The 22925-nt window shown below is 35.1% G+C and overlaps 1 non-coding gene and 1 pseudogene across 1 annotated transcript; both read right to left on the bottom strand.

Moving 5' to 3' along the window:
• Positions 1-5091: 5091 nt before the first annotated feature.
• Positions 5092-6236, bottom strand: LOC149216457 (cytochrome P450 750A1 pseudogene; annotated as a pseudogene).
• Positions 6237-15530: 9294 nt separating this feature from the next.
• TRNAE-CUC (transfer RNA glutamic acid (anticodon CUC)) lies at positions 15531-15603 on the bottom strand. The gene has a single exon. It is a non-coding gene; the product is annotated as a tRNA-Glu (tRNA).
• Between the last annotated feature and the right edge of the window lie 7322 nt (positions 15604-22925).

The raw sequence follows: 22925 nt of genomic DNA, 5'->3' as shown, positions 1-22925 counted from the left end.
AGTAGGTAGAAAGTTTGTTTTCATGCTCAGAAATGGAAACATCAAGCACAAGCTTGACTAATCCTTAAATACCTCAGTTTAATGGAAAAAATTATGTTTATTGGGCTATTACAATGAAGGCCCTATTTTCTTCTCAAGATATTTGGGATTTGGTGGAGAATGGTTTTCAAGAACTAGCAGATGCAACAATATACAATGGCTTATCTCAACCAAAAAGAGATGTGTTAAGGGACAACAAGAAGAAGGATTCAAAAGCTCTGTTTTATATCTTTCAAGCAGTTCATGAAAGTATTTTCCCAAGGGTTGTAGCAACAACGAAGTCCAAGCAAGCATGGGACACCCTCCAGACTGCCTACCAAGGCATAGAAAAAGTCAAGACAACAAAGCTGCAAATGTTGAGGAGAGATTTTGAAACACTTTGTATGAAAGAGTCTGATAATATAGACTCACTTTTTACACATGTAAGTGGATTGATTACTCAAATCAAGTCTCATGGTGAGACACTTGAGGAAAGAAGAATAGTTGAGAAAGTTTTGAGAAGTCTGCCAGCAAGGTTTGAGGCCATTGTTGTGGCCATAGAAGAGACAAAGGATTTCTCACAGTTCACATTGGATGAGCTTAATGCATCACTAATTTCTCATGAACATAGACTGAATAGAGTAGCAAGCTCCTCATTGGAGCATGCCTTCAAGACACAAGTATAATCTGGTAAAGGTCAAGGTAGAGAAAGAACATATGCTAGAGGAAGAGGAAGAAGCCCACACAGAGGTGGAAGAAGCAGCCCTTCAAGCTCAAATGGAAGAGGCAGCAATCAAAATCCATGTCAAGCCCCAAGCCAAAATCAAGCACAACATCAGTGGTATGATAAGTCTCAAGTTCAATGTCATTACTGTAAGAAGTATGGTCATTATGCAAATGAATGTAGAAATAAGCAATATGATATCAGTAACAAACCAAGTGTAAATTTCACTAGAGAAAATTGTAACTATGATAGCATGTTTTTAGCTTCTAATGTAGCACAAGAAAAATAGACTGATATATGGTATCTAGATTCAGGTTGTAGCAACCACATGTCAGAAAACATAGAAATGTTTTATGATCTAGATGAAAGTGTGAAATATGAAGTGACATTAGGGACTGATAGCAAAGTCTTTGTCATGGGAAAAGGAAGAGTTAATATCCTAACAAAGAGGGGGGAGAAGAAATACATCTTAGATGTTTACTTTGTCCCTGGTCTGAAACATAATCTCATGAGCGTTGGACAACTCATGCAAAAAGGCTCCAATTTCTTCTTCAAAAATGATGTGTGTACAATTTTGGATAGGCCTCCAAGCAGACAGTTGATTGCAAAGGTTCAAATGATAGACAATAGAATGTTTCCCCTGAAAATAATATCATATTTACAGAAAGAAGATGCAAAATCACAACTATCTATGAACTAACAAGAAAAGGGAAGAAAAGGGACAACTATCACACAAGTAAACTTTCATGCAGACGTAAAAGATGAAAACTGGTTATGGCATTTGAGATTTGGACATCTCAACTTTGGAGGTTTGAATTTGTTGCATAGGAAAGGCATGGTGAATGTTTTACCACTCATAGAAAAACCAGATAGCATATGTGAAGGATGTATCTTAGGCAAGCAACATAGAGAGACATTTCCAGTAGGAAAGTCAGTGAGGGCAAAGGCACCTTTGGAGATTGTCCACTCAGACTTATGTGGACCAATGCAGACACCATCAATTGGTGGCAGTCACTATGTACTGACCTTCATAGATGACTACACAAGGAAGACATGGGTCTTTCTCCTAAAACAGAAAAGTGAAGTGTTTGAGCGCTTTCGCCAATACAAGGCTCTTGTTGAAAAGCAAAGCAAACATTTCATCAAAGTCCTTAGGACAGACAGAGGTGGAGAATACATCTCAAATGACTTCCTTTGATTTTGCAAGGAACATGGAATTCATAAGCAATTTACAACAAGATATACACCGCAACAAAATGGTGTGGTAGAAAGGAAGAATAGGACCATTATGGAGATGGCAAGGAGTATGTTGAAGGCAAAGCATTTGCCAAATGACTATTGGACTGAAGTAATCGCTTGTGCAGCATATATCTTGAATAGATGTCCAACCAAAAGTGTCCAAAACATTGTTCCTGAAGAGGCATGGAGTGGAAGAAAGCATAGTGTCACTCACATGAGATTTTTTGGATGTGTGGCTTATGCACATGTCCTGGATGAGTTGAGAAAGAAGTTGGACAGCAAGGGGGAGAAATGCATATTTCTTGGATATAGTGATGAATCCAAGGCATACAAACTCTACAATCAATTAACCAAGAAGGTCATAATCAGCAGAGATGTGTAGTTCATAGAAGAGGAAGCATGGGATGGAAGTTTAGAAAAGACAATAAATGTCAAAGCATGCATACCACATGAGGAAAGAGAGGAATTATTAGCAGCAAGTAATTCCTCAATAGTGACTTCCTCTACTCCTATTCAAGCACAACAAAGCAGGAAGCAAGCAACACCATCAACAAATAATAGGACAATTTCGTGCAGCCAAGAAAGTGCTTCTCCAAGCACACCACGAAGCACGACACCAAGTGACATATCAAGTCCATCTTCAGCAAGCACAAGAAGGCCAAAATTCAGAAATTTAAATGAAATTTATGAGCAAGATGAAGTTGATAGTGAATTCCTTATTTGCATTATTTTGTCATGTAGATGACCCAATTCACTTTGAAGATGCAGTCAAAGAAGAAAAATGGGTTACGGAAATGGAGGAAGAAATAGAAGCAATAGAAAGGAATGACACATGGGAGTTAGTGAGCCTTCCAAAAGGAAAACATGTCATTGGAGTGAAGTGGGTCTACAATACCAAAAGTAACATTGAGGGAAAGATTGAAAGGCACAAAGCAAGGCTAGTTGTCAAAGGATACAAGCAGCAACATGGAAGAGATTATGCGGAGACTTTCGCGCCAGTGGCATGAATGGAGACAGTGCATGCAGTTGTGGTGATTTCCACGCAACATAAATGGACAGTGTATTAGATGGACGTAAAGTCAGCGTTCTTGAATTGAGTGTTGAAAGAGAAAGTGTATGTCGTGCGACCGCCTGGTTATGAGATTGAAGGTCAAGAAGATAAATTATATTAGTTGAGGAAAGCTCTTTACGGATTGAAGCAAGCATTGCACGCATGGTACAACATGATAGATGCTTACCTGTTTAACAATGGTTTTGACAAATGTGATGGTGAGCCTACTCTCTACATCAAAGAGAACAAAGGTAAGCTTCTCATTGTCATCTTATATGTAGATGATTTGATCTTTACAGGCAGTGATGATTTCCTCATCGCTGATTTTAAAATAGTAATGAAGAGTGAGTTTGAAATGAATGACTTGGGATTGCTAAGATATTTTTTGGGCATAGAAGTGAAGAAAACAGAAAATGGAATTTTTATCACTCAAGCAAAGCATGTGGCAGAAATTTTGGAGAGGTTTAAAATGCAAAACAGCAAGTCCGCACCAACTCCAACTGTCATAGGGTTGAAGTTGATCAAAGAATATTGCAGCAGCAACATCAATCCGACATTATACAAAAGCATGATAGGCAGCCTGATGTATTTGACCGCCACTAGGCCATATATAATGCAAGTAGTAAGTTTGGTGTCAAGGTTCATGGAGACACCCAAGGAGACACATTGGCAAGCAGCGAAAACGACTCTGAGGTATGTCAATGGGACAAAACAATGTGGTGTTTTGTACATAGCAACCAGTGATTTCAGGCAGGTTGGTTACACTGACAGTGATTGGGCAAGCAGTGTCGATGACAAAAAGATCACGTCAAGATATGTTTTTCATTTGGGTTCCGGAGCCATTTCATGGGCCTCCAAGAAGCAGCCAATAGTGTCATTGTCAACAACAAAAGCTGAATATGTCACAGCAACAACAGCAACGTGTGAGGCAATTTGGATGAGAAGGATGTTGAGGGATCTTCGTCATGACCAAGAGTGCACGACAACTATTTTCTGTGACAACACCTCAGCAATTGCATTGTCAAAGAATTATTTCTTCCACAAAAGGACCAAGCATATTGATGCTAAATATAATTTTATTAGAGAGTTTATTGACAATGATGAAGTTGTGTTGCAGCACTGCAAGTCACAGGAACAACTTGCTAATATTTTCACAAAGCCATTAGCAGGAGAAACTTTTGTTTATCTCAGAAACTATTTGGGAATTGTCAATGGCGACAGTTGTGATTAAGGGGGAGTGTTGGAAATAATAATCCCAACCACCGCAATAAACATCCTGACAGCAGCCATACATGTCAGACACTTTTTTGGCCATACATGTCAGACACTTTTGCAGGTTGCGTCTATTTGTGAAGACATTTTTGCAGGTTGCATCTCAGCGTGAAGATAGAAGGTCTGAAGTTAGACGCAAACCATTTAGAAACCCAACAAAGGCATTTAAAGAATTTATGTACTTAGGTAAACAGATATGGGCAAGCATTAATTCAACAACCTTGCCCACACTCCAGAAACACCTCCGCAACTCTGATCAAACTCAACAACAACATCAAAATTAATTTTGCTCTATCATGAATTAAATGTAAAATTGTATGTTGACTTATATATGAATGTAAAATTCATTTTATTAGAGTAAGACTGTGCAGAGAGGTTAGAGAGTAAGAAGTAAGAAAAGAGCGTAAGTCTCTGTGGAGAAAATGGTGGAGAAACTTTTGGTGGACGCGTGAAAACAACAGTTACTCGCATAAGTTTAAATCTCTGTAAAATTTTATTTTTCTTGGTGAATGAGCCGCAATCTCATGTAAATGTAATTTTCATGTTTAAGAAATGAATACTAAGTTTTAGTGTGTTGATCCAAACCTATCTTGTTATTTTTGCTCTGAGTACTCATTAAGTCTTTGGAATAGTTCCGAGGTGCGCGAAATCCAAGTCTGGGAAATTAGCCTCACGGTGCACGAAGGTAGCTCCGCGAAATCTTCTTCGCAGTGGGTGAACCTAGTTTCCCGTAAGTAGCTTCGCGAAAATCACAACTCTCTACCTCTCCCCTCCACGAAAACAAAATTTAAATTCGCCAAATATTTCTAACAATGAACCTCTTCGGCTTGAATTTGAAAGTGTCTGCCTCCCCGCCCCACACATTAGGATACCTTCCTATAGCCCACAAATTCACCATTACTTGTGTGTTCTTAGGTATGTAATATCCTTTTACTGTCAGTGCCTCTGCAAATTCGTGAAGAATCGCTAGCGCCACAGCTGGGTATAATTGTAGTGTCTCTTTCACCACGCAGTGGAGGTATTTCATACTTTCCGGATTGGACACATCCACGTTGCAATCTTTGTCGACTACCCTTTCCATTTCTTCCTGCAAACTCTTCATTGCATGGGGATGTCTGAGTAGCTCACTCATTGCCCATTCTAACATATTTGATGTCGTCTCCACCCCACCAGAGAACATGTCCTGCACAAATACAAACACAATTAATGTAGGTAAGTAATGAAGTCACCAATGTTAAAAATTCCCACTGCAGTTATCAACTCTATCAACAGATCCTTGAAACCTTCGAAATCGCCACCCAAATTATCGTCAGTAAATTTCTTGCTCGCCAGAATCCACCAAACTATATTAGAGATGAGAGTGGAGATGGCCTTGCTCACATTCACCGCAATCGTGCTACTTTCACTCTTCTCCCAAATGGAATGGATCGCAAGAGACGTCTCTTCCTCTCGCACGTGCCTGAAGGAGTGTATCCTTTTGGCATTGAGCAGTTCCACCACGCATATTTTTCTAATCTGCCTCCATTGATCTCCATAGGGAGCAAGCACGATATTCTTGGAATTGTAAAATATGTATTTCCAAACGGAGGTGGGAGGCCGGCTGGAAAACAACAAATCATGGGTTTTGAGGAAGTGTTTAGCCATCTCAGAAGAAGAAACGAAGACAGTAGGAACAGAGCCTAAGCGCAGAAAGAAAATGGAGCCATATTTGTCAGCAAGGTCTTTAAGAGAACGGTGAGTAGGCAGAATCAATTGGTGTAGATTTCTGATGATAGGCCATGGAAAGGGCCCTGGAGGCAATCTGGCGCTGATGCTTCTGTGCAATGACCAAATGAAAAAGAAAGAGAAGACTAGTCTGACAAAAGCAGCTGTGGCAGCACCTTCACCAGCTAGTGTGGTAGTCAGGGACAGAGGCAAATTAGGAAAATCCATATTGCACACACCTTTCATAAGAACTACATTCTATGGCTGGAAAGAAGGAAGAAGCCTTTGCTATTTAAATCCGACATTGGATAAAATAATGAAATATGGTGTGTGGTGGAAATTTTCCCACGGTAGCAATAATTGTCTTCGATCAGATTTAGTCTGGCAAATTTCAGTTTTGCCTATAAGCAGTAACAATAATGTGGGCCCAGGAACCGAGGAATCTAGCTCCCACATTTATTGGAAGTTTTTAAGTTTAAATAATTTGACTCTAGAAAGTTCATTAAATTTATTCGAAATTTTAAATTAAATGAAGATTAATAATTAAATCTATTCCGTAATTAAATTAAATGAATATTAGTAAAGATGGATTATAGGTTATGAATATGATTACATGCTATTTAGAAGTTAAAATGCAAATTGGTAATAAGGATAGTTATTCTTTGAAAATTTAAATGTAAATTGATAATAAGGATAGATATTCTTTCAATATATTTTGATTCATTATGGTTATTTAAATAAAAAACTATACTAATTTTTATTGGTGCCACATGTTTATTGATTATACTAACTTTTATTGGTATATTTATTGGTTTACTTGATTTTTAATTGAAAATAGTTTTATAATATTATTCAAAAGACCAAAAAACAATTTCAATCTATAGAGTTTAGGCTTCTGTGATCTATATCAAGTTTACAAAAGATTTTTCGGCGAAAATCACATGAAATGTCATTTGTCGACACGTTTCGAACCAATCATCATGTCTGTATTGAGGAGGCTAGTGTTATTGCCAGGGTTGCGCACTTCCATCATCGGAAATTTAGGGAAGCGCTTGAGATTGAAAAGAGGCCTAACAATCTCAACAGAGATGATGGCTGGAAAATCAGTAGGTGTTGGGTCCCGGCTCTCCTTTCTTAGTCATTTTTCCGCCTCCTTCACCTTTTACTTGTGTTTGCATTTTTATTAATAATATTTATTTATTTATTCATCTATTATTATTATTTTTATATTTGTATTTATTTTATTTATTTTATTTATTATTATTTTTTTTGATATTTTTTATTCATTATTTATTATTATTATTATTATTATTATATTTTTAATTATTATTATTATTTTTATTTTTGGTTTATATTTTTATTTATTTATTTATTTTATTGTTATTTTTATTATTATTTATTTTATTTTATTGTTATTTATTATTATTATTATTTATTCATTATTTTATTGATTTGTTATTATTTTTATTTTTATTTTTATTTTTACTTTTATTTATTTATTTTTATTTTATTTTATATTTATTTTTTTTAATTAATAAATAAATAATTTATTATTTTTTAATTCTTCGTTTATATTTTTATTTATTTAAATTTAATAATTTATTAGTTTTATTATTCTTCAATTGGTTATTTACCTTATACCTAATATAACTAAATATGAATGTATTTACCTTACTAATGATACCTTTCATTTTTAAATTAAATAACTATTTTATTTTTTGCTATTATATTTATTAATTTTATATATTTTTCATTTATTTATTTATTTACTTAATAAGTAAGTAGTTTATTATTATTCTTCATTTATATATTAAATAAATAATTTATTATTATTTTTCTTACACCCAATTTAACTAAATTTATATTTTATATAAAATTTTATATATATTTTTGTATAGATTTTTTCATTTATTTAATTAATAAATAAGTAGTTTATTATTATTCCTCATTTATATATTAAATGAATAATTTATTTGTATTATTTTTCTTACACCTAATATAACTAAATTTATATTTTTATATATATAATTTTTTATATATTTTTATTTATTTCTATTATTATATTTATTAATTTATATATTTTTTCTTTTATTTAATTAATAAATAAGTAGTTTATTATTATTCCTCATTTATATATTAAATAAATAATTTGTTATTATTTTTCTTACACTTAATATAACTGAATTTATATTTTTATATTCAATTTTATTTATTTCTATTATTATATTATAATTTATCATTTATATATTTATTTATTTATTTTTACCCAATTTAACTAAATTTGACCTTGCTCCTTGAGTAAACCTTTTGCCCAGGTAACTGTTGGTGTCTCTGCTCTAGCTATTTAAGCATGCTAAGCTGGATCTGTTCTTCAACTTGTCCTGACGATGAACCACACTGGTTGGTTCGAAACGCGTCGACAAATGACATTTCATGTGATTTTCGCTGAAAAATCTTTTGTAAATTTCAATCTATATAATATTCACCCAACTTTACAAGCCAACACCATACCAATTACTAGTTTACATGTGCCAATTAAAAATAGTTTAAACCAAAAACTATTTTTAACCCATCAAATTCCAAAATCTCCCACTTGCATTACAAATGATGTCAAGGATTTTCACACACTTACAGGAGTCACAAGTCATAATGCTCAACTCTTACATCTCACAAGCCAATGAACCCCAAAATTTCCCACTTGTATCACAAATGATATGAAGGAGGTTCACACATTTACATCTCACAAGTCATAACAATCAACTCTTACATCTCATAAGCCAATGAAATGATATCAAGGAGGTTCACACATTTACATATCACAAGTCATAACAATCAACTCTTACATCTCATAAGCCAATGAACCAATGCTAGTACTCTATAAGAAAAAAGAGCCACTTGGTGGAAAAATGTCACTGCTTCTGCATTTTTGGACATTGCCACCACTTTATTTTTGTTTTCAAAAATCTATTTTGAAAAACTAAAAAAGTTTATTCAAATTTCCAATTACAAAGATAAAAAATTATCTTAAGACTTTATTAAGTTTCATCTACATTATTGCAATATCATGTAATTGTTAAAAATACATTGTTATGTTTCAATTCTTAAACAAAATGTTTCTAAAGTGTACTTTAGAACATTTTTATAATGTTTTATCAAATGCAAATATTATGTTACAAATTTATTAAAAAAAAATCTATAAAACCTGATAACAATAATATTAAATTAGAACAAAGATTTTAAATGTTCTTTTCCGGAGAAATTTATAAATATGAAAAAACTTAATAAAATAATTTTATAATTTTTAATAATTTTTACATATATATTAAAAAAATTGATTTGTTAATAATTAAAGTCAAAAACGTTTTATACTTTAAAAAATGAAGTATAATGACTTTTATAACATATTAATAATCCATAGAAGTTGGCTTGAGCTCCTAGTGATCTTGCGTCGGTTGACCAAGTGACAACCTGCAGTAAGAACTAGTACTTGTGCATATAGCACCAATGCTTCCAAGTTTGTTATGAACTACCAAGTTGATAAGAGTAAAGTAGGCAACCCAGGGGTTGCAGCATTATTGCTACAATACTGGTGCTCACCACATTCACATAGAATCCAAGGTGTACCCCCTCAATACACAACTGGTCAATTGGAAAAAAATCAAAGAAGAGAAATTAAAATCAGCAGAATCTGGAACGTCAGACCAACCTGAAACATCTGGTGTTGTAGAAATTGAAATAGTAGAATCTAAAGTAACTCAACCACAAAGGATAGAGTCCAAAACAATGCAATTTGAACCTAAAGTTACTGAAACTCTAGAACCTGAGATCATTCAGAGTGAATCAGAGATTGGTAGAAATTTAGAAACAAAATTTACTGAATCAAGCATAGAGGAACCTAAATCTAACATTTCTAAACCTGAATCACCTTCAGTTGCTATAGCTCCTACCCCTCTACTGGTTTCATCTAGAAGAACTATTATTACAACTGGTCTACCTCCCAATCTTCTAAGCATTGAAGATATTACTGAAGGAGAAGAGGAAAATACTGAATATCCTCTTCTTACTACTGGTGATTTGTTAATTGTTCAAGCTCTTCCTTTTGAACCTTTTCGACCAGATCCTTGGTATTTGACTCCATTAAACTTTTTAGGTCAAGGTATTCCTTGTTTACGCACTCCTTTTGATTTTACACCTAGGTGAATCATGTCAGAAGCTTCTCCTATAAGTCAAATTTTGTCTTTTCCTATCATCACACAACTTAGCCAACCTTTTGTCACTTCTATGTTTATAGGATCTTCGAAGTCATTCCTATATGGTGGACCTTCGGTTCCTGCTGGGTATCAATCACTCACTGAAATTTTTCGGGAGCCACTCCTTCTCAAGTTTCTACTTGGTTTTATGGAATCTCATCTAGTTTAACACCTAGTAATGTAGAAATTACTTCTTAGAACATGACTTTCATGTCTGAAACACCTTTGGCATCAGATCAATACATTAATATGTTATTCGGAAACACCTGTACTCCTCAGCTGACTCCAACTAGGATTTACTATCCAGCTGGGGGGGAACAATCCTATGTTCCTCCTAGAGGGAAACCTCCTGGATAAATTTATCTTTCGTTTGTAGGATTGTATATTACTGGAACTTATATGAATCTTGGTTAGAAACCTTAGGTGAGTCCAAGTCAATTTGTTATATCTCAACCCTTTATTAGCGCTCCATTTCCAAGAATGGGGAGTACTATTTGGAACCCTCCTTATGTTCAATAGACTATTTAATATACTCCACAAGTGCCTGCTTATTAACCTGTCTAAGTTACTAGCCAAACTATATCACAAAAACTTGTTCAACAACATATCCATGGAACTCCTAAAGTATATTTTCAACACCCTGTCTAGAGTATTCCTTAAACATTTGTTCAGCCTACTGTGCAAATAATTGTCCAACAACCGGTTCCAAGTACACCTAAGACAAGTGCCCAATCTATGCCACAAATGATTATGCAAGGTGTTGGTCCCTACTTTTATGCCATTTACACCTACTTCTTTATTGTTTTTACCAGAGTTTACTCCTCTTTTACCCCTTTTGTCTACACTATTACCTTACCACTACATTATTTTACAAGTGGAGGTAGACTACTTACATAGCACTAGTTTCATTGCTTTTGGTTAAAGTTTTAAGTAGACATTACAAGATCATATTCATTGGACTATGGTGAGTGCTAGACTCACCATATCCTCATCCGATGTCACGACCCCTACACTTGCAAGCTCATCCCTGCATGTGATGAGCTTGGTCAGATACATAGATATCGTCTCATCCCTTTCACACTTGATCTTTCGAAGTTTGTCCTTCAGTGCCAGCGTCCTCTGAACACTGCTATTCAGATATAAATATTTCAATGATTTCCACATTGCATGCAGAGTCTCCTTCCCATGGAGGCTCGAGACAATGTGATCTCGCACTCCCTCCAAGAGAATTCTCCTAGCTCTAGCCACACACTTACCCCATTCCATCAGCTCAGTCTTGTCAGTGGGCTTAGGGACTTCTTGATCAATGAAATCCTTAAGACCATTATCTTCCAAAACTACCTCCATGCGATCCTTCCAAGTTATATAGTTTGAGCTGCTATCAAGGGCATACTCAAGCCTCAAACCATTGAACGCCATCGATGAAATAGATGTGATAAGAACTTGAGATATATATCAAAAATAAGAAACTTCGAATTCCTCCTACTAGTATATTGTTCTTGCTTGATCACCTATGCTCCAATACCATGTAGAATTTTGTAGAATTTTTCTACAAACCAGCTAGCTCTGATACCACGTAGAACTTTTTCTACAGATCAGCTAGCTTCGATACCATGTAGAAGTTTCACCTGTAGAACAAACCCATATATGTAATGTCGTAAAGCATAATACTTGTTCTACTTCTACAAAACATTAAGCGGAAGCATAATCGAATTCATGAGCAACATCAAGTAGAAACATGCATAACTGATCAAGAGAAATAATCACACATAACACAAGATATATTCAGGGGAAAGCACCAGCATAAAACCCCAACCATGTATTATCAATCAAGTGGAAATCCTCTTCACAATACAAAAAGAATTAGCTCTCAAGCTATTCAATTCTCAATGAACTATGAAGATATGAAGATATGTCTCATGAATCACCCAAGCCCTGTTTATATAGGCTTTCCCTATGGTCCTTACGTAGTTTGCTTAGGAAATAATAGCAAAAGAATATTCTATTAATTCCAACATACCAAAAGCAACCAATGGTCCAACTACGTATTCCTTGAGAACACTAGTTCCTCAACCGTGCAAAAACTACTTACTAGAAATAGTTAAGCATCTGATAGTACATTGTCCCCCATCTAATCTCAATGGGGTCTTTGACAGAACTGACATGCAACAGTCATCCATGAGTGAATCCTCGATTATCTAAAATAATAGTTGTCACATGCATGCAAGCATTAACAAACTATATTTTATTATTTTAACAACTTGTTAAAATAATCTAACTGGACTTGACTAGTTAGATCTAAGCCAACTGATTCTCTCATTATAGAACTGAACCTTATCTCCTTTAATCAAGGGATAAATTCCTAAATCAAGGGAGAAAATAATTGCATGATCTCACAAAGACTTCAAGTTTAATTTTCCATAATTAATTAGCTCATGGAGATTAATTAATTAATATTTTAAACTGATGTTAAGACCAAAAATAATTTTACTTCCTATAGATAGACTAGGGACTGCTATAAAGAGGAAGGGACCCAAAATGCTATTTTTAGAACTTTCTATTTTTAGCAGTTTCACCTCTCACCCAATGTGGCCAATGACCTCACTGGCCAAACTGCTATTTTTAGCACATTCTAAATTTAGCATTTCTTGTTGCACATTTTTCAAGATTTGATGTATCAAACATGGAAAAAGATGCATAATCATAGTAATATAATAAGAAACTCCCCTTCAAGGAATACAACAAGGAAGTTGGAGTGTCAAGGTTGATTCCCAAGTTTCAAGATAATATGTTGAGTATCCACTGCTACAATGATCAAAGGAAGGAAATCATAGAGTTCCAAAAGAAGGAATGTAGATATGCAAATGGATATACTATTATAAAGCTTGGAGGAAAAATATCACACGTGAACATCAACTACTACAATGCTTAGAGAAGTAACAATGAATCTGCAATGAAAAAGGTCCAAGAGAGAGGCAAGAATGCGAATGAGAGAAGTAGTTGGGAGAGAGAGAGAGAGATCTCAGATATGACAAGGGGGTGTTTTTGCATGTAGGAGAGAGAAAGTAATACCCAATGTTGAGAAAATGAGGAGATAATCATGGAGTTAAAAAAATAACCCACTCTCATACCATTGAGAGGCGGGGATGAGTAACTCCATGCTTGGATGATTTTCATTAACTCATATCATGCATATATACAAAAGGAAGTGACCTTTGGTTTCATCCTCCAAAAGGCCTAATTGACCCTTCCTATTCACCTATGACTCTTCATATTTATCCTAACTTAATATTTACAAATAGATTTATAATATATCTCAATCCCTAGGGATTAGGTATCTAACATATAAATTTATCTGTAAATTAACTAAATTTTATTTATTTTCAATGTTAATTAAAGAAAATAATTTTTATTTTACTTCCTAGGATATTTTTTTTGTTGGAAAATGATTTACATTATATTAACAAAAATGGTTTCCAAAAAGTACAAGCAGATAAGCATGGTAAGTCACGGCTCGAAGGCTCCATAGAAGGATATAGAAGGCAGAGCATCTTCCTTAAGAGGGGGAAACCAAATGGTTTTCCCAAGAAGAAGAAGATTAGTGCCCTCATTATCGTTAAAAGAGATTGATAAGACCAAAACAAAAGAGTTGAGCAAGGCCAATGAAAGAGAGCCCTAACCGTTGTTCTAACTATTACATAAAGACAAAACAAGTTGACAAAGTCAGTGAAAATAAATACTAATGACAAAACCATAAAAATAGTGGAGTTGGTTAAGCTCAGTTAGCACCATGTAATTCAAAGAAAGTGCGGACTTCCTGTTGATGTGCTAGTCCTTCGTTGGTTGGACTAGTGCTTCCAAGACCAACAATCTCTACACTACCAATATTAGCAACCTTTTCCCTTCGAGGACCAGCAACCTATGTGCTTCTAAGACCAGAGGGGCCAACTTTGGGTAGTTATTCCAATATGTAACAGTTGTATGGACTGGGGCAAGGGGGAGAGAGTCTGTCGTTTGCAAGTTTCATGTCGATGGAATGAAGAGGGGTGTTCTGTAAATCACTAGAAGGGGAATTACGCTCGACAACATAGATGGTGGATGGTGAGGAAGAGCCAAGGGAGAGAAATTTTGAGGTAGAGGGACCAAGAGAGGATGAGGAGGGGAGATCCGGAGGGAAGACAACACCAAGGTCATGGGAGAGTTGGCGAAGGGAGGAGTAGAGGTGGTTGGAGTGGGAATTGATTTATGCAATTCTTCTAGCGACATTAGAGGAGTCCCATTCTTGAGAGAGGAGGTGGTGGGTGAGGAGATTGCGAAGAGCTCAAAGGTTCATCATCATGTTCCCACCATGGTGCATCTCCTCTGCTTCCCATTCAGTTATGCTATGGAAAATTGGAGGGAAATGTTGTAAGGGTCAGAAGAGTCATAGGAGTGGAAATGCAAGATGGAGCATGGAGCGGGAGACCCAACAAAGGAGGAGGGATGCTCCACATTATGGGCATGGCGTGTGAGGAATACAATGTTAATGTATACAAGAGGGAGGCCAGGAGGTTAATGAATCAGATCATGTGAGGACACAACGTAGTATAGTAGTTAAGGAGGAGCAGAGTCATGAGTGATCTTGCCTAAGTGAAGGAATTCTAGGTGGAGGAATATTTATTCCGCATGAAGACAAGTGGGTGGGTGATGACGAACACGTGGATCAAGGGATATTCCTAAGATGTTCTAATTTCATTTTAGGATATCTAGCGCTGTTCCTTTTCTAATTCTCTTCTTCTCTGCTGGACCCGGGTTCGATCCCCGCCAAATACGTCTAATTTCATTTTAGGATATCAGCGCTGTTCCTTTTCTAATTTTCTTCTTCTCCGCTGGGCTCGGGTTCGGCCCTGTTCCTTTTCTAATTCTCTTCTTCTCCGCTGGACACGGGTTCGATCCCCGCCAAATGCATCCATTCATTTTACAATATCAGCATTTGATCCTTATACGCATCTAATTTCATTCTAGAATATCACCCGTTTTTCCTTTTTCTAAATCTCCAGTCGATTTCATTTTATAATTAATATCACTTGCTGTTACTTTTCTAAATCTCTTCTTCAATAATGGACCCGGGTTCGATCCCCGGCAAGTGCATCTAATTTCCACATTTGTTCCTTAAGCGCATCTAATTTCATTACAGAAGATCACCGTTGTTATTTCTCTAATTATATATTCTGTAGAACATTTCCGTCGATCCCAACAACATTGAAAAATATTAAACGTCGAAGAGCATGACTTCCGTTGCCGGGACTTGAACCCGGGTCTCTCGGGTGAGAGCCGAGTATCCTAACCAACTAGACTACAACGGAAACATTTAAGTCCGCTACAGATAGCGGTATTATGTGATATAGAAGACTGACATCATTCATTACTTTCAGGATATTATATTTCCAATTTGTGCATGCAAAGATTTTATTGTAAATCTGACTTTTGTATTTCATTGTCAATCTGATATCTCAATCTCTGTAATTTTATAAATACCAATGTCGATTCCATCATGAAATGCCATCGGAAGTGTTTATTTCATTGTTAGTTACTGCCTTGATGGGTTATTAGTAATTATCGAAGTAAGTTATGAGAAAAAATGTTTCTGCACAGAAATGTAATCCCTCACGTCCGTGTTGGTTTGGGCATATGAGTACCACGTTCTTGATGCAATCCGAGGAACTTAATGAATACCTCACCTGCAAATTGGTCTGCAACTACATCCATTCTGGATAACATGTTGCTAATCTCTTTGGTACACTCTTTGACCTCCTTTTGTGTTTGCCACCCATCACTGAAAGCTTTTAAAATCTCCTCCCATTTCATAGATTGTCCTTTAATAGAAGGCAAAGCAGGACCAGAATCCCAACTGGTAAAATAAAAAACCAGAGAAAGCATCCCAAGAGACAATCAAGTTGTGTAGCAAAAGCCAAGGCTAATAAAAAATAAAACAGAGCATCTAAGTCATTTTGCCTCGGGAAGCAAACAAGAGAAACCTTCCATCACGTGAAAGCAAAGGATCCAGAGCTGGTAACTGATCCCCGATAAAGGCATTCCAGCCTGATCTGTCCAGGCATGACAGAGACCACCTTTTGGAAAGTAGGTCTGCCTGAGAATTCTGCTCTCGCAGAAAGTAACGGAGCGGAATTTTGTCTTCATGGCTTGGATTTGTAGGAGCTAGTGGGATAGTGACGGCACAACAAGACTGTGCTCTCCCCTATTCAATCAATGGTCACTTTTGAATTTCTTGCCACTGTAATTTTTTCCACCGCGAACCACAAGATTTAAGGGCACTCCACAGGTCCAAAACCTCTACTTTAGTATTGGAGCCCAAGGCCCCTAACCAAAAGAATTGATGAGTCCTGAATGAGCAAAGAGAAATTAGAGCCCCGCATCCACACTCCCCACCACCCGAGGCACTGTCAAAAAAGGCAATGGGGTAGACATTGTCAAGGCGCATATGTGCCCTACGACACCTACAGCCACTGGCTTTACAAGGGCCAACCTCCATGAAGTAGTTCACAATTCGGGCAGTAGTAGCATGCAAATTTGGGGACAAATTTTCAAAAATAGATTTGTTCTTGCAACACCAAATTTCCCAAAAAAATATATATATAGAAGGAGAGTTTTAAGTTACAGATATCTAAACCAGCCCTGTAAGTAATCTATGATGGATTGTCTGTCCAAAAGTTGACAAAACAGGAGCAGATGCTAGGCTTAAAATCCTCTCTTGTTCAGGTTATCCCAAGTAAGGATGTGATTGCGGCCCAGGAGCCAAATAAGACATTTCAGCTTCGCGAGAACCACCCACTTCCACATTCGAGCCAACCAAGTGTCGAAGGGGTCCAGCTAGGGCCATGATCCCACCTCAAAAGAACAATGCGTCCACATGTGGGATGTTGTTACGAGAGTTATGGGAAGTTCGGTTATGTGATGTTGTCATCAAAATTTCGTGAGATTCAATTAAATCTGGATATCCCATGAAATAGTTTTATCTCTTCTCTCAATACCTCTTTAACTATAAGAATATCTTCTTGAAATGGTTTTTACATACAAAAATCTCATTTCTATACATATGATGTATTTTTTAAACCAAACTTAGATATAATTTCCTATAGTTTCAAAAAACTTACATTATGACATTGTAAATTCATCCCTTGTTAATTAAACAAAAACCTTTCAGTTTTTTTTTAATTTGTATGAAATTACAATACCTAACTCACCTTTATACGTTACCACTCATTTCCATAAAGTACATGCAACTGGTGTGATCACTTCTTCCTTGATATTAAAAGCCGCTATCAGGGTTGTAATGGGTGTAATGGATATATGAGAAAACTCCCCGAGACATTTTGATACCAAGGAGTTACATATAGTGGTAATTTGGATTAGAATAATTGTAATATTTATTTTTGTTATTTTTATTTTTATAATTATGGAAGGTTGTTCCCATTACATGCTATGTACAGAGGATTGCATATGTCTCATATTGAAAGTTCGATCTTGGCAGAGAGTATATCTCCAGGAGCATGCGATTCACCAAATATGACAATATCAGAAAATCTATGAGATTGAATGAAGGCAACCTGCAGACTTTTTCTTTCACCCGTGTGACACTTCCAAGCTCTTCTCACTCTGATTTGATGGTGTAACGTTGAAGGGGATTGAGTTAGTGACCTTGGGGACCAAACATAAATATTTATAGCCAAGCTTCCATCAAGCTTTATTTGGCTATGTGTCAAGTGTTCCACACAACATGGTAGAGAACTGTAGTGGGAGTAATGGACCACTCCAGGAGCTCCCAACAAGAAATTAATCAATAGCAGATGGTTTCCATAATTTTTGGAATGGGCGGCAGATGGTTAACGGAATCGGCGACAGATTTGGTTTCCGTAATAACTTGGCAGCTGTAAAGGGAGTCGACTTGGCAACAATTATGGGAGCTTAACATCTCAATGTCGATATAGAGTAATTACTTTATATTGACATTGGGACACATGCAATCCTGTAATAGTTCATGTACATTCAATAGGTAGATATCTTAGCTTATTAGTTAATTGTTTGATGGACTTCAAGTGTCTAGGGTGTGCTCAATTTCATAACGTTTTGAGTGCACTAGGTAGGAAAAGAGTCTATCTTGTTGGATTATGCACTTCCTAGCACCTATCATGGGACTATATGGATCTAGCAATGAGAAGCACTAAAGGAAAATATTTGACTAGAAATCAATGAACTATGAAAGAATATATTTGCATCACTAACTACTTATTCTATTGGGGATTCAAAGCCCCTTTCTATGGTATCATATAGCATTTCTTCTTCTTTGAGTGGGTGGCTTATATATGTGCTCATATCATAGTCTAAAAACCATTGCCTATAGAGTCATGGATGGCCTAGTTACAAATAATGCACTACCCATGAGGTGGTAATAATGGATGGGTCTTTGATCAGATCCCCTTCGAATAGTGGGAATAGTAGTTAGTACACATCAAAGACTACCCTTAGGCTGGCATTGACTTCCAAGGATATATAAACCTTCAAATATCACCAAGTCCTTAGTGGGACACACAAGTGCAAATTTTTATAGCCTTATGAAGATTTCTTGAACTTTTTGGTACCATACTAAGATTATTATTATACTTGAATTTTCAATTCACCAATGTTTTTAATATGAAAAACATTATATGTGCCTCAATAAGATTCTAGAATGTAGAAGGAACATTTTTGCTTGTAGTGTTTTATATAAGGTGTCCGTAATAAGTAGGAGGAACCTTTTAGCATGTAGCCCAACTAGGAGTGTAGTCGTAATAGATTCTACCATGATTTCATATGTAATAAGCCTTAGTTTCTCATTTGATGCAATTGTAACCAATGCTTAATCTTTAATTTGTAATATAATCTTCATCAATTCATCTTCGACATGGCATCCATTATAGATCAACATGCATCAAACTGTTGTTCATCAACTCTACATTCTCAAGCATAGTCAACAAAATCTTACCAATTGGATTTTTAAGGCACTCTCCATTTAAGATGATTAAGGTTCATTGAGCCCATGCTCACTTAAGTGATCAACTTAGGAATATCAAATTAATTTTTGTTTCATGCAAAGTTTGTTAAAAATCAAATCAACTTTATAAGTATCTCGTTAATGGCAACCTTTTGTATTTACTTATATTAGGGATAAATCCATCTCCTATCTAAACTATGGTGTAGTGACTAGATGCAATTGCATAATGAAGGTTGAACTTTAGCACAATTGCTTTCACAATTAGAGCCATAACAATCCATTGCATTTTTGGTTTGTCATTTTTTGTAGTTCATTCTTTTATATTATTCTATTTATCTTCTTTTGACCTGGTTGGCACTATCTTATTTTCTTGCCATATTATATTTATGTTAATGTGACATTCTTTAACACTCACTATCATGTAGCATAAAGAACATGAAATCCACTCTATCGACACTTTTATTATGTTTCCACTACTCAACTATGAAACCATTTGTAGTAGCATGGCACCCCATCACGACTTGTAACTGCAATGAACATAAATTACAACAAAGTGTCATAACTTGCACACACACAATGTACACCAAATGTGGAATGAAGTATAATTCTCAAAAAAATTGTTATGATGAGTTATAAATAACTCCTTAAATATTAAGATAAGACTCCAATAAACCCAAATGCATCCAATTATAATAGTCCTAACTGAATATGTATAATAATGATTCTATTGACCTCCTATATCTACAAGTTCTTACTCATTATCCATATAGACCAACTACAAAGTTTATATATATATATATATATAAACACATTTATTTCATCATTTCTTTATATATCTTAAATAAGGTCATGGCATACATTACAATCATCTTTGTTACAACCACCTAAAACATGAAATAAACTAAAATATCATGTCATCTTTACTACAAGTTGAAAACATTGCATGACCATGGTTCTCAATCCTTCGTTGAGTCCAAATCATTAGTATAAAGTTGTATTGTTAATCACTAAATAATTAGTATTAAATCAACTTTAACTAACCCTTTAACATTATGTAAGCCTATATCATTATTTACCATCTAATATATATTTATTACTTGTATGAATGAATAAGTGTAATAATAAAATAAAATAATAAAAATACTATTTAATTTAATATTACATTAAACTAGATTCATCTTAACCTTATTACTCCTAATATTTAAATATCCTAATAATTTTTTTTAAGATAAATACTAATTTTTCGCATGTTAAAAAAAGTATTACTTTTTAATCGTAATATTTTTTTTAAATAAATACTCATTTTTCACACTTTAATAATCTTTTCAAATAAATACTCATTTTCACATGTTAAAAAAATAAAAATTAAGACATATAAATAATTTTGAAATTTATAATTCGTATTTTAAAATTAAATAATTTATTAATTTTGCCATAATTTCAAATCCATCACTTATCCGTTATCAATTTTAATGAATTTCAAACGCCTCATATACCATTTTAATGAGTTTCAAACTCATATTTTAAAAAGTGTTTTTTTGAGATGAAGCTAATTATTATTGTGTTGGGACATGTTGCCTTCTACATTTTAATATGGGGAGATGTTGAAATCATAGTTTTAAAAATCGTTCAGAAAAACCGGTAACCGGTCAAACCGGCCGGTTAGCTAGTTGGCTGGTCCGAATCGGCCTAAAAACCCGGTCAGACCCTTCATTTGCCCGATTTTTGGCCCTAACCGGTGAAAACCGGCGGGTTTTAGGCACAACCACCATAAAGTTAAAAAAACATGTTTTTGACTGTGTTTGAGGGGTTTTGGGGGGGGGGGGACTAAGGGTGTTTCAACCCTAACAATGTTGGCAATTAATGGTAATGTTAAGTAAAAGCGACATTTCCTTTAATTTTCATTTTCATCCTTTTACTTAATTTTTTAACATTACCATGAAATGACTCAGGATGTTTGAGAGTGGTTTCGACCTCATTGGAATTCATATGGAGAAACTAGAATTTTAGATTTCACTCAAAATTCAGCAGACTTAATGGTTTTCAGGATTTCATGGTTTGGGGGTAAACAATAAATGCAATTAGAGCTCCAAATGATAAGAAAAACTCCTAATCTAGATCCCATTGTGTTGGACGATATTGATCCAACATCAGAATGGGTGGAGGAGACTGAAGAACCTGTGTTTGAGGCTGATTTTGATATCGACATGGCTTTGGCGGGGGATGAAGCAGATTATGTGGTGGCATCAGAACCAGGATCAATAGCGGCATTAAGGAAAGGCAAGGAACCAATGGAAGGCACTAGTCATGCAGGTCGACAAACTCGTGCTTCCATTAGGTCCACTTCTATTGTCATTGGTGGCATTGATACTGAGGTTGCAGATCAGGCTGAGGCATCCTCAGACTCTGAACCAGATGATGTCTATGTAGCTCCTGATGATGATCTTGTGTCTACTACTAGTAGTGGTAATGAACTTGATGATTGATCATGTGTATACTGTAGACTTGTAGTAGGCCAATGGCCTCATAGCTTGCAGCAATGTTTTTGGACTTTATAGGCCATTTAGAGCCTCATTTGTTATGTATTTTGCTATTTTGTTGATGATATGTATTGCACTCGGTGCCATTTTGATGTATTCACCTTTACATGGTATATAAATGAGCAAACTTTGCATATTTTGTCTCTATTGGCTTGGAATCATGGTTTTACATCTTAAAAATAGTTTTGTTTCATTAAAAATTAATTATTTAATGTATTTTTTTAAAACCGGTTCGTTTAGACCAAACCAGTGCCAGTTAGACCGGTTCTGGTCGGTAAACCGGTTCATTAGGTGGACCGGTCCGGTCACCGGTTCCGGTTTTAAAAACATTGGTTGAAATATAGGGGAGATGTTTTCAAGTTAGCATTATATTAAAATTTAATAATAATAAAATATAGTGTTAGTTTAATAAAAAATAAAAATAATAAATGGATTTAATTTAATTTGTTTTTGTTGTAATTTTATTTTTATTAACAAATTACAAATAAAAATTTCCACAAAATTATAATATAAATATCACATTAAAATAAATTTAAATAATAATAATTCATATTAATAATTATAATATTTCAAAATTTTAATTAATAAGCGTATAAAAATTTAATATTTATAATGATTTTTTAAAGTTATAGATTTATTTAATTATTTGTCATATATATATATATATATATATATATATATATCATGAGAATGCCCATTACCTAAAACCAAAAACCATAAATAAGGGGTGTTCACTATGTAAATATGATCTCCAAAGTACCATTATGAAATTGGAGTATAGAAATTTCGACTTTTTTTCAAACTCTTCTAAGCTTAGAATGACCATCACCATTGCATTTACCTCATCGAAACGAATCCAATGATATAAAATTTCGCCTCAATCTGACTGCCTAATTAAGAGATATGGCCTCTCAAAGATATGCCCCACTTCACCCTACCACCTCGTCTAACTACCATGTGGTAGCTCGTTGTTGGCCCACCTGGTAGTCGGCTCATAGGCTAGTCGGGGTTGGCTTTCCTTGCAACATGTAATTCCATTTTGTTCAAGCTTGACTCTCGGCTCTCAACCTAGTCAGGCTTGGCTCCACCCATTCAC

Source organism: Pinus tabuliformis, chromosome 1_1, assembly GCF_031772625.1.
Source record: "Pinus tabuliformis cultivar Carrire ecotype Pingquan chromosome 1_1, CPIR1, whole genome shotgun sequence".
Taxonomy (NCBI): Eukaryota; Viridiplantae; Streptophyta; class Pinopsida; order Pinales; family Pinaceae; genus Pinus; species Pinus tabuliformis.
The sequence above is the reverse complement of the archived record's forward strand: the minus strand, read 5'-3'. Positions and strand labels throughout refer to the sequence as shown.